Here is a 9,437-nt window from a genome sequence, read left to right on the forward strand (position 1 = left end):
GTGTCTCCCACTCATTCCCAACCAGTGATCCTCAACATCATGTTCTGGTAACATGATCCAAAATGTCATGAGAGAAAATTATAGATATAACTGAACAATTCTTTAGATGATGAATGGGACAAATTCAAGTCTCCTGCATTCAAATATCTTAAAAAGAAAAGAAAGAATAGGTGAAAACAAGCGAACAATCTTGTGATAATATAACTTGTATAATCAACGTAATAGGAGCCTAGGAGGAAGTGTAGTTAAATTGCTGAAATTATAAGGTTGTGTTATTTTAAAAATTTATTGTTGATACTATCATTTGCTATATAGTTTTTACAGAAAGGTCGGAGAAACCCCACTTACTTTCCTTTTGAATCAGTCTTGCCTTTTGAACTATTGTCATATTGGAAAAAGCAATTGCATCCTGATTTAATACTAATAGTATACAAATTATAACATGGATATGGATATTGATGGGCCAACATTTTAGAAAAATCTGGATATGGTACAACTGAACATTGTATCTGTTAAAATACACACACAAGCACAGAAATCAAGTTTTCTTTTTTAGAAGACATGACATGGCATTCATACCAAATGTATCCTAAAATGTGAATGGATCTTGTATAGACCCCATAGAGATCTATGATTTATCCAGTCCATATATGGTTCATGGATGTTTCATTGTGCTTCTAAGGAGGATATGGATTTGATGTGTCTGAGGATATTTAGAGGGATCAGATGGAAAAATCTTGTGACATAGCGCACATTGGGTCTTCAGAGGGTATTAAAGTCTCTGAATACATGTGTATATTCTAGTTTGTTGCTCAAGACAAAATTATAATGTTATCCTTGTGGCCAATGCATTTGTAATTTTATTTGTTTTCTATAAAGATCATTGTCCATTACTCTAGTTAGTCTTTGTGTAATGATTTATGTATATGAGCAATGGAAGTTTTCTATCTGCAATTATATTTATTTTAGTGGGTTGATTTCTTTCATGTAAATCTTCAAATAGTCATGCTTAAGCATGTGGAGATTGTGGTATCAGAAGTGAAGATAAAATACATATATATGCATGATAGCAACTAGATGTACATGAAAGGAAACTTGGGAAAAATTGGTATTATGAATGACAAAGAGAAATTAGAAAGTTTTCCTAAAACCTCTAACACAATTTATACCATTGGATCAACATCCCAAACCATGACATTAATGTGTTAATGAACCGTGTGGAAAACTATATTGGAATTGAATGTTCCAAGAGGTAAGGGATTTAAATGGTGATTGGTACAAATGCAGTATAGATGCATGGCTAAATAAAATCACCTAACCCTGGAAAAGAAGCTTAGGTAATAAAAAAAAACCATGGTTGTATCATTGATGTATTTTTATGTAATGATACATATACCTATGCATTGTCATAAATTGTATGTGTTACCATAGTTTGACTAAGTGTTTATTCGAATAAACATGTTTTAAAAAGGATCATACATAATATCCATGCATAGTAATGAGTCATACGAATCTTCCATGTAAACACTTCCTGATGAATTCTGGTATTGATAGTCTCTTACATGTTGAAAGAAGGTAAAAGTCAACAATCATAAAGATGTTGGTTACCCCAAATCCTATTAAAGGGGAGTATGTTTTGTATAAGAAAAGAGCGTGACTGACCTAGTGATTATATTGGCAAAGTAGTGTGGAGTTGTTGTTGTGTTGTGATAGATTGTATGTTTTATGCTTAGATGTTGGGCATAGTTGTGATTTGTAGAATCAATGTTATGCTGCTATCAATGCTTACAAATATGCATAGCATGTAGAAATTTGGTTCTTCCTACATGCAGGGGATTTGAGTTGCTTGAACTATATTGAAGTTATATATTGATAGCATACATGCTTGGGTTGTTATATGCCAATAGTAAATAGGCAAAGTATGCATGACTATGTTAGGAGTCATGCTAGACAAAGAAATTGAAGGTTATTAATCTTACTGACAGGAAAAATCTTATAACCAAATATGTTATAGCATGCAATAGGGAGAAAATACCTTAAAAGTAATGTTGTTCGATTTTGTTAAAATTAATAACAAGTAATGCATATGGGTGGAAGATATCATTACTTGAGTGGCACACTTACATATGTTGCCTTCATGAATACAAGAATCACAAATTCTCATAAAACTAGACTATGATTCTGGTCAGAGATTAAACTATGGTCATCATGCTATAAAAACAACTTATTAATGGTATAATTGCTATGAAAGTATTATACCAAGGTAAAGGATGGTGAGAGCATGTTATAGTATAAGGCTATATAACCTGCACAAATTTTCATTTCAATTAATCCTTTGATTAATGCATCCACATACAATGTGATTCGTTCTTCGGTTGGAAGAAAGTATGGTTAAGGGGAAATTTAACTTAAACAGATTTCCAGGACATATGCATATTTGATGGATATGCATAATGGAACTTATAAGTATTCTTGATCCGGATTTAAACAGGAACGCAACAAATTACAGAGATAACCATATACACAAAGATGCAGCGGAAATAATACTTCATTTCATTAATGGAAAATACTGAAATATGCTTACAAACAGAAATGGCAATAAACTAGCTAGGGCGATGGTAGCTTATCTCTGAGAAGAGATGTGATGGCTACATGCCTCTGAACTGTCTTACAATGAGGCTCGAAGGCCTATTTATTGTTGAGAAACAATGGAAAACCCTTAACATTCCAAAACCTAACCCTAGGAGACGAAACGCCAAACTGTGGGCCCCGTTTGGGTAAATTGGTACATCAACTTCCCGGGGTCGTAACTTTGGCATACGATCTCCGTTTGACGCGTACAATAGCTCGTTAGAAAGATCTATCCGAGCACTACCACTTTGGGAAGGGCAACATCGGTCCATGGACCCATGTTGCCCCCAGATTTCCCAAAAAACGTCGTTTAGGGCCTCAAAACGGCTCCGGAAGTTCAGGACCCGAAAAACTGCTAAAAATAGTAAGTTGTGCTACAATTAAGGAAACTGAAAATGCTGAGAAAGACAATGGTGGGGGTGCAGGTGGACTTGGCAGGTGGCCACCAATATCCACCTGGATCATTCCTCCCCCCTTAGGAAGCAATGGTCCCCATTGCGTTGAGCTCCTCCATGAGATGAGGAAACTTCTGCTGAACTTGTTCCCTGGTGAGCCACTTGCCCTGCTGAAGGAGTTGGCCCGCTTTGACAACTTGATACAGTTGGATATTCTGTTGGCAAGTGTTCTTGATCTGTGTGTCCATGATCCGATCAGTTGCAGCTTGTTCCATGCAATCTGGATTTAATTCTGTGGGTTTGAGCTGTTCTGCAATGTCGGATGTGTCTAGCAATGGTGGAAAGTATGGCCGAAGGCGGTCCACATTAAATACTGGGTGCAGGCCAAGGAATGGGGGAATGCTGAGCTCAAATGCATTGTCTCCCATAGCCTTAGTAATGGTGTAAGGACCATATCGGAGTGGTCTCAATTTCCGATAGGCTCCAGTAAGGCGTTCCTTTTGCAAATGCAACCAGACTTTGTCGCCCACCTGACACTTGTGTGGCACCCGATGTTGATCATGTCGCTGCTTGTACTTGGCATTTGATTTCTCAAGAATGTCATGGACCTGCTGGCGAATATGTTGGATTCGCTCAATGAAGCTGGTGGCCTTATCTGTTTCGGACTGGACATGAGCTGAATTCATGTGAGTAGCTGCAAGCGGCATGGCCACATCAATGGGGCATAGTGGCTGGAATCCCAAACCCACCTGAAAAGGGCTATGGCCAGTGGAGCTGTGAAGAGCTCGGTGGTAGCTGTGCTGAACGTAGGGGAGGCTCTCGTCCCATGTGCGTGGATGCTTTGAGTTATACATGCGCAGAATGTGCACAATCATCCTATTGACAACCTCCATCTGGCCATCAGTTTAAGGATGGAAGGCTGTGGACTTCGTGAGTTTGGTGTCCAGCATTGACCAGAGACTGGACCAAAAGGTGCTGAGAAACCGACTGTCCCGATCTGAGATGATAGACTGTGGGATCCCAAAGTGCACCCACACTTGTTCAAAGAAGAGTTTAGCAGTGGCTTCTGCTGTGATATTCTTCTTGCAGGCCATCATAATGGCCATCTTTGAGAACCTGTCGACGACCACAAAAACACAGTCATTTCCATGCTTAGTGGAAGGAAGGCCTGACATGTAATCCATGGAGATGGATTCCCAAGGTCGACTAGGGGTAGGCAACGGGGTATAGAGGCCTTGCTTCTTAATGGTCGGTTTGGCAATGGCACAGGCAGTACATGATCGGATGTACTTCCCAACATCCTGTCGAAGATTCGGCCAATAGAAATAGTTTTGCAGTACTGCCACTGTTTTCTCGACCCCGAAATGCCCAGCAGCCCGACTGTAGTGTGCTTCCCAAATCATCTTGGCACGCTCGCTTGAAGGAACACAGAGGTGACTGAGGTGGCATAATAGGGCATCCTGGAGGTGAAAATCTGCAACCTGCCGACCTTCCAAGAGTGCCTGGTATGTGTGGCCGAATTCTGGGTCGCTTTTGTAGAGAAGTGGCCAATCAGAAGTCTCGTGCCCGCAAGAGTTGAGCACGGTGGTTAGCGCCATGATCGGTGGTCGACTGAGGCAATCTGCAACATTATTGGTGCTACCCTTTTTATACTTGATATTCAAGTGAAACTGTTGCAGGTATGTAGACCACTTCTGATGGCGATCATTCTGCAATTTCCCTTGGGTCTATATGAACTGCAGAGGTCGGTGGTCTGTGTGGATGACCGTTTCCTTCCCCAAAATGTAATGCTTCCATTGTCGGCAGGCCTGTACAATGGAATACATCTCTTTATCATAAGTGGGGTACTTCCGAACTGTGTCTGAAAGTGTTTCACTGTGATATGCCATTGGATGTCCATGTTGAGTAAGGACCGCCCCAATAGCATAGTCAGAGGCATCTGTCTCGACCTCAAATGGTTGTTGTAAATCTGGTAACGCGAGCACTGGTGCCGTGCAGAGGCGATCCTTCAACTCCCTGAATGACTTCTGTTGAGATTCAGACCAAAAGAATTTTGCTTTCGCCCCGCCCTTGGTGACTTGACTCAAGGGCCAAGAAATATGAGAAAATCCCAACACAAACCTGCGGTAGAAGTTGGCAAGACCTAGAAAGTTGCGGAGCTCTATTAGAGTGGTTGGAGAGGGCCAATCCCGAATGACTTGGACCTTGGCTGGATCGACATGCACCCCCTGTTCATCAATGATGTATCCCAGATACTGAACCTCGGTCATGCCAAAAGTGCATTTCTCCAAATTGGCACATAGCTTGTGTTGCCGCAGTGTTTGGAGAACCTGTCGGATGTGGTGGAGGTGCTCTTCCCAACTCTGGCTGAAGATCAGAATGTCATCCAAGTATACTACTACAAAGGAGTTGGTGAATGGCCGCAAGATGTCATCCATTAGCCTCATAAAGGTTGCAGGAGCATTCGTCAATCCGAAAGGCATGACCAACCATTCGAAGAGGCCCTCCTTGGATTTGAAGGCAGTCTTCCACACATCTGAGGGTTCAATTGGTACCTGGTGATATCCTGACTTCAAATCGATCTTGCTGAAATATTTCGCCCCCTTTAGTTGGTCTAGGAGGTCATCAATCCGCGGGATCGGGTACCTATTACGGACAGTGATCTTGTTCAGTGCCCGATAGTCAATACAGAGTCTCCACGTCCCATCCTTTTTCTGTACCAACACTATCGGGCTCCCACAGGGCGAAGAACTCGGACGGATGTGACCTTTCTGCAGGAGCTCTTGAATCTGTCTCTTGATTTCATTGTTCTCCAGAACAGAGCGCCGATAAATTGGTCCATTGGGTAGCGGCGCACCTGGGGTCAGATCGATGGAGTGCTTGACTTGACAGTGCAGAGGAACCCCTGCCGGGGAGGTGAAGATGTCTTCGTACTCCTCCACAATCTTGTCCATCTGTAGCTGTCGTGCAGAGGAACCCCGTTTGGAGGCCGCGGCCACTGTCTTCTTCTTCCCTTGAGGGCGTATCATCAGGAAAACAAATTTCCTAGTTTTGGAAATGATCTTACTGCATTGTTTTGCAGTAATCAAAGAGATGGCGGCAGGTGGTGCTACCTCTGGTATCCTGAACAACTTATTTCCCAATGTAATAATAACAGCACGGGGCCTTGATTCATACACAGCATGTCGCTTCCACAAGTATGGTTGTCCTAGTAATACATCACAAACTTCAAGGGGAGCAATGTCACACAATACCTCATCCGTGAAGGGCTTGATGTTGTATGGAAGGCGACACTGCTGGCTCACGCGAAGATCTCGCCCTTGGTGAAGCCACCCAATGGTGTATGGTTGTGGATGTGCTGTGGTCGGTAAGCCCAACCGCTTCACGACCTCTGCCGAAATGAGGTTCTTTTGACTCCCGCTATCAACAATGAACTGTATCGGGGAGCCCTTTACCCACATCTGGGAGTGGAAGAGACGCTCCTCCTCCTCTGGATCTTCGGGTTCATTTTTCTGGATCTTTGCAGTAGCAACAGTGGCGCTGGGATCCGCATCAATGATCTGCTTCCCTTTTTCATACCCCTTATCGGGTTCTGACTCAGAGTCGGAACATGCATCTAATTCTGAAACCTTTAGCTCAGCCACCAGTGACTGCTTGGCCCGACACTCACTTGTGTTGTGAGTGGAGCTCTTATGGAACTCGCACCATTTTCCAGTGTCCTTTCTCGGCTTCGCAGCGTTGCTCTTTGCTTGCAGCTTCGGCTGGTTGTCTTGGGTTGTCCTGCCTTGGCTTTGTCCTTTGTTCTGTGGTTTAGGGGCACCTTTCCCCTGCTTTGGATTCGCAGATCCAAAGTCTCGCTTCTTTTGTTTAAACTTCTGCTCGACCTTGACAACATACCGGTATGCTGCGCCGAGCGAGGGGATGTTTAAGAACTGTATTTCTTCCTGGATGTACTTGTGCAGGCAGCCACGGTATTTGAGTATCAAATGTTGCTCCGAATCCTTGATACCCAACTTTGTGCGAAGGGTATGGAAAAGATTGGTGAACTCCGGCACCGTCTTGGTCCCTTCCCTGCCGCAGCGTGGTCCACTTTATGTATTCATCCTCATAGCTTCCGACAGGGTAGTACTGCTCCTTGATGGCATCCCGGAACGAATCCCAGGTGGGTGCAGCTGAAAATAGTGAGCCAGTACTTTCATCCTTCTGCTCGCAGTAGGTTTCCCACCAGTCCTTGACGTGGGGGGCTGCTTTGAGAAGAGCAAAAACAATCTTTTCCCGACTCGAAAATTCATGAACAGAAAAATAACCCTCTAGCAGATTTAACTATTTATCTACGGCATCGGCGTCTATCTAACCCTTGAATATGGGGATTTCAAAATTAACTTGTACCTTAAAGGGTGTGGCGTTTCCAGAGGAGCTACTGGAAGCCGATGCGCCGCTTCTGGGTAGCCGCTGAAGGATCTGCGCAAAGCTGTCCATCATCGCGTTCCGTTGTCGCTCGAGCGCTTCTTCGAGCAAGATTTTGATGGGATCTCCTGCCCCCTCGTCTTTCTTCTCGTCCGCCATGGGAGGCCGTCGGGATTTGCGAGGCTGGTCTTGTAAAGGTTCAACCAGTTCAAGCCCTAACTCCTTATATCCCGACCTTGTTGGGGACATGCAAAGAAAAACAAAGAAAAAGCAGACCGCTCTGATACCACTGATCCGGATTTAAACAGGAACGCAACAAATTACAGAGATAACCATATACACAAAGATGCAGCGGAAATAATACTTCATTTCATTAATGGAAAATACTGAAATATGCTTACAAACAGAAATGGCAATAAACTAGCTAGGGCGATGGTAGCTTATCTCTGAGAAGAGATGTGATGGCTACATGCCTCTGAATTGTCTTACAATGAGGCTCGAAGGCCTATTTATTGTTGAGAAACAATGGACAACCCTTAACATTCCAAAACCTAACCCTAGGAGACGAAACGCCAAACTGTGGGCCCCGTTTGGGTAAATTGGTACATCAACTTCCCGGGGTCGTAACTTTGGCATACGATCTCCGTTTGACGCGTACAATAGCTCGTTAGAAAGATCTATCCGAGCACTACCACTTTGGGAAGGGCAACATCGGTCCATGGACCCATGTTGCCCCCAGATTTCCCAAAAAAACGTCGTTTAGGGCCTCAAAACGGCTTCGAAAGTTCAGGACCCGAAAAACTGCTAAAAATAGTAAGTTGTGCTACAATTAAGGAAACTGAAAATGCTGAGAAAGACAATGGTGGGGGTCCAGGTGGACTTGGCAGGTGGCCACCAATATCCACCTGGATCAATTCTTGAGTACAAACCATGGTAATTAATAAGCAAAACAAATGGTATGAACCACTATGTAAATTAAATGATATTTAACAATATATTAAAATAGATTGATATCATAATTTGTACCAAGCAATTTTGAGAGGATCTCTTATTGGATTGCATTGATAAGGTGTCTGGACAACATAAGGAAATGTTATGTAATAAGAATTCATAAAGTAGATAATTCATCTTCTAGTAAAGGTTGATTTAATGTTAAGGATGAGCTAACATGTAAATACCTTGAGATCATAAACACTTACAACTAAAAGGGGTGTAGGATTGAAAGTAGTAAAAAAAAAATTCAAGTATAACTACACTAAATTATGCATGGTCGACAAGTTGTTGAGGCATACAAAGGTCAATAATCAATCATACGGGATGGATTATGATCTACCTATGAGTTAACAGTATGCTTTAGAACATTAAGCAAAAGGTATGGTAAAGATCAAAATATGCATGAATACAATACTATGTCATTGATATTGTAACCACATGACATCTAGAATTAATTTACACATGACATAGAACTTTCTTAACTACATAGATGAACCATGATAAATGAATGTTGCTATGACACTAAACTGGTGGAAAAATATGTGGATAAAGTTTATTTCATGCAGGTGATACCATGAGGATGGTATTATAGGTTGTACCACAGTTGGACTATGTACAACAATACATATGGGACCATATGACTACATATGCTACAAGGTTGAAAAATGAAATGTGTATTGGTGTGTATAACATACCTTGTGTGCAGGTATGTAGTAGTCATTGGATGGATGTCTGGCTAGGTAAACAAACCTGGAGATTACCGAGAAGAAGGAAAGTAAGTTGGTATAAGTAACTATGGTTAATCACAGTTTGGCATACATACAATTATGATGAATATATGTATATGAATATATATTGTGATGTGAAATAATTTGTTATGACCTTGCAGGCATATTAATGTGGAAAATATGCTAACTAATGTATTATATGCAGAGAGACTGCAAGAAGCAGGTGTTTGACAAGAACACAAAGGCTTGAAAGAATGCAAGCAAAGAACATGCATTCTTCAGA

The sequence above is a fragment of the Pinus tabuliformis genome, chromosome 5_1, assembly GCF_031772625.1.
Source record: "Pinus tabuliformis cultivar Carrire ecotype Pingquan chromosome 5_1, CPIR1, whole genome shotgun sequence".
In the NCBI taxonomy this organism is placed as follows: domain Eukaryota; kingdom Viridiplantae; phylum Streptophyta; class Pinopsida; order Pinales; family Pinaceae; genus Pinus; species Pinus tabuliformis.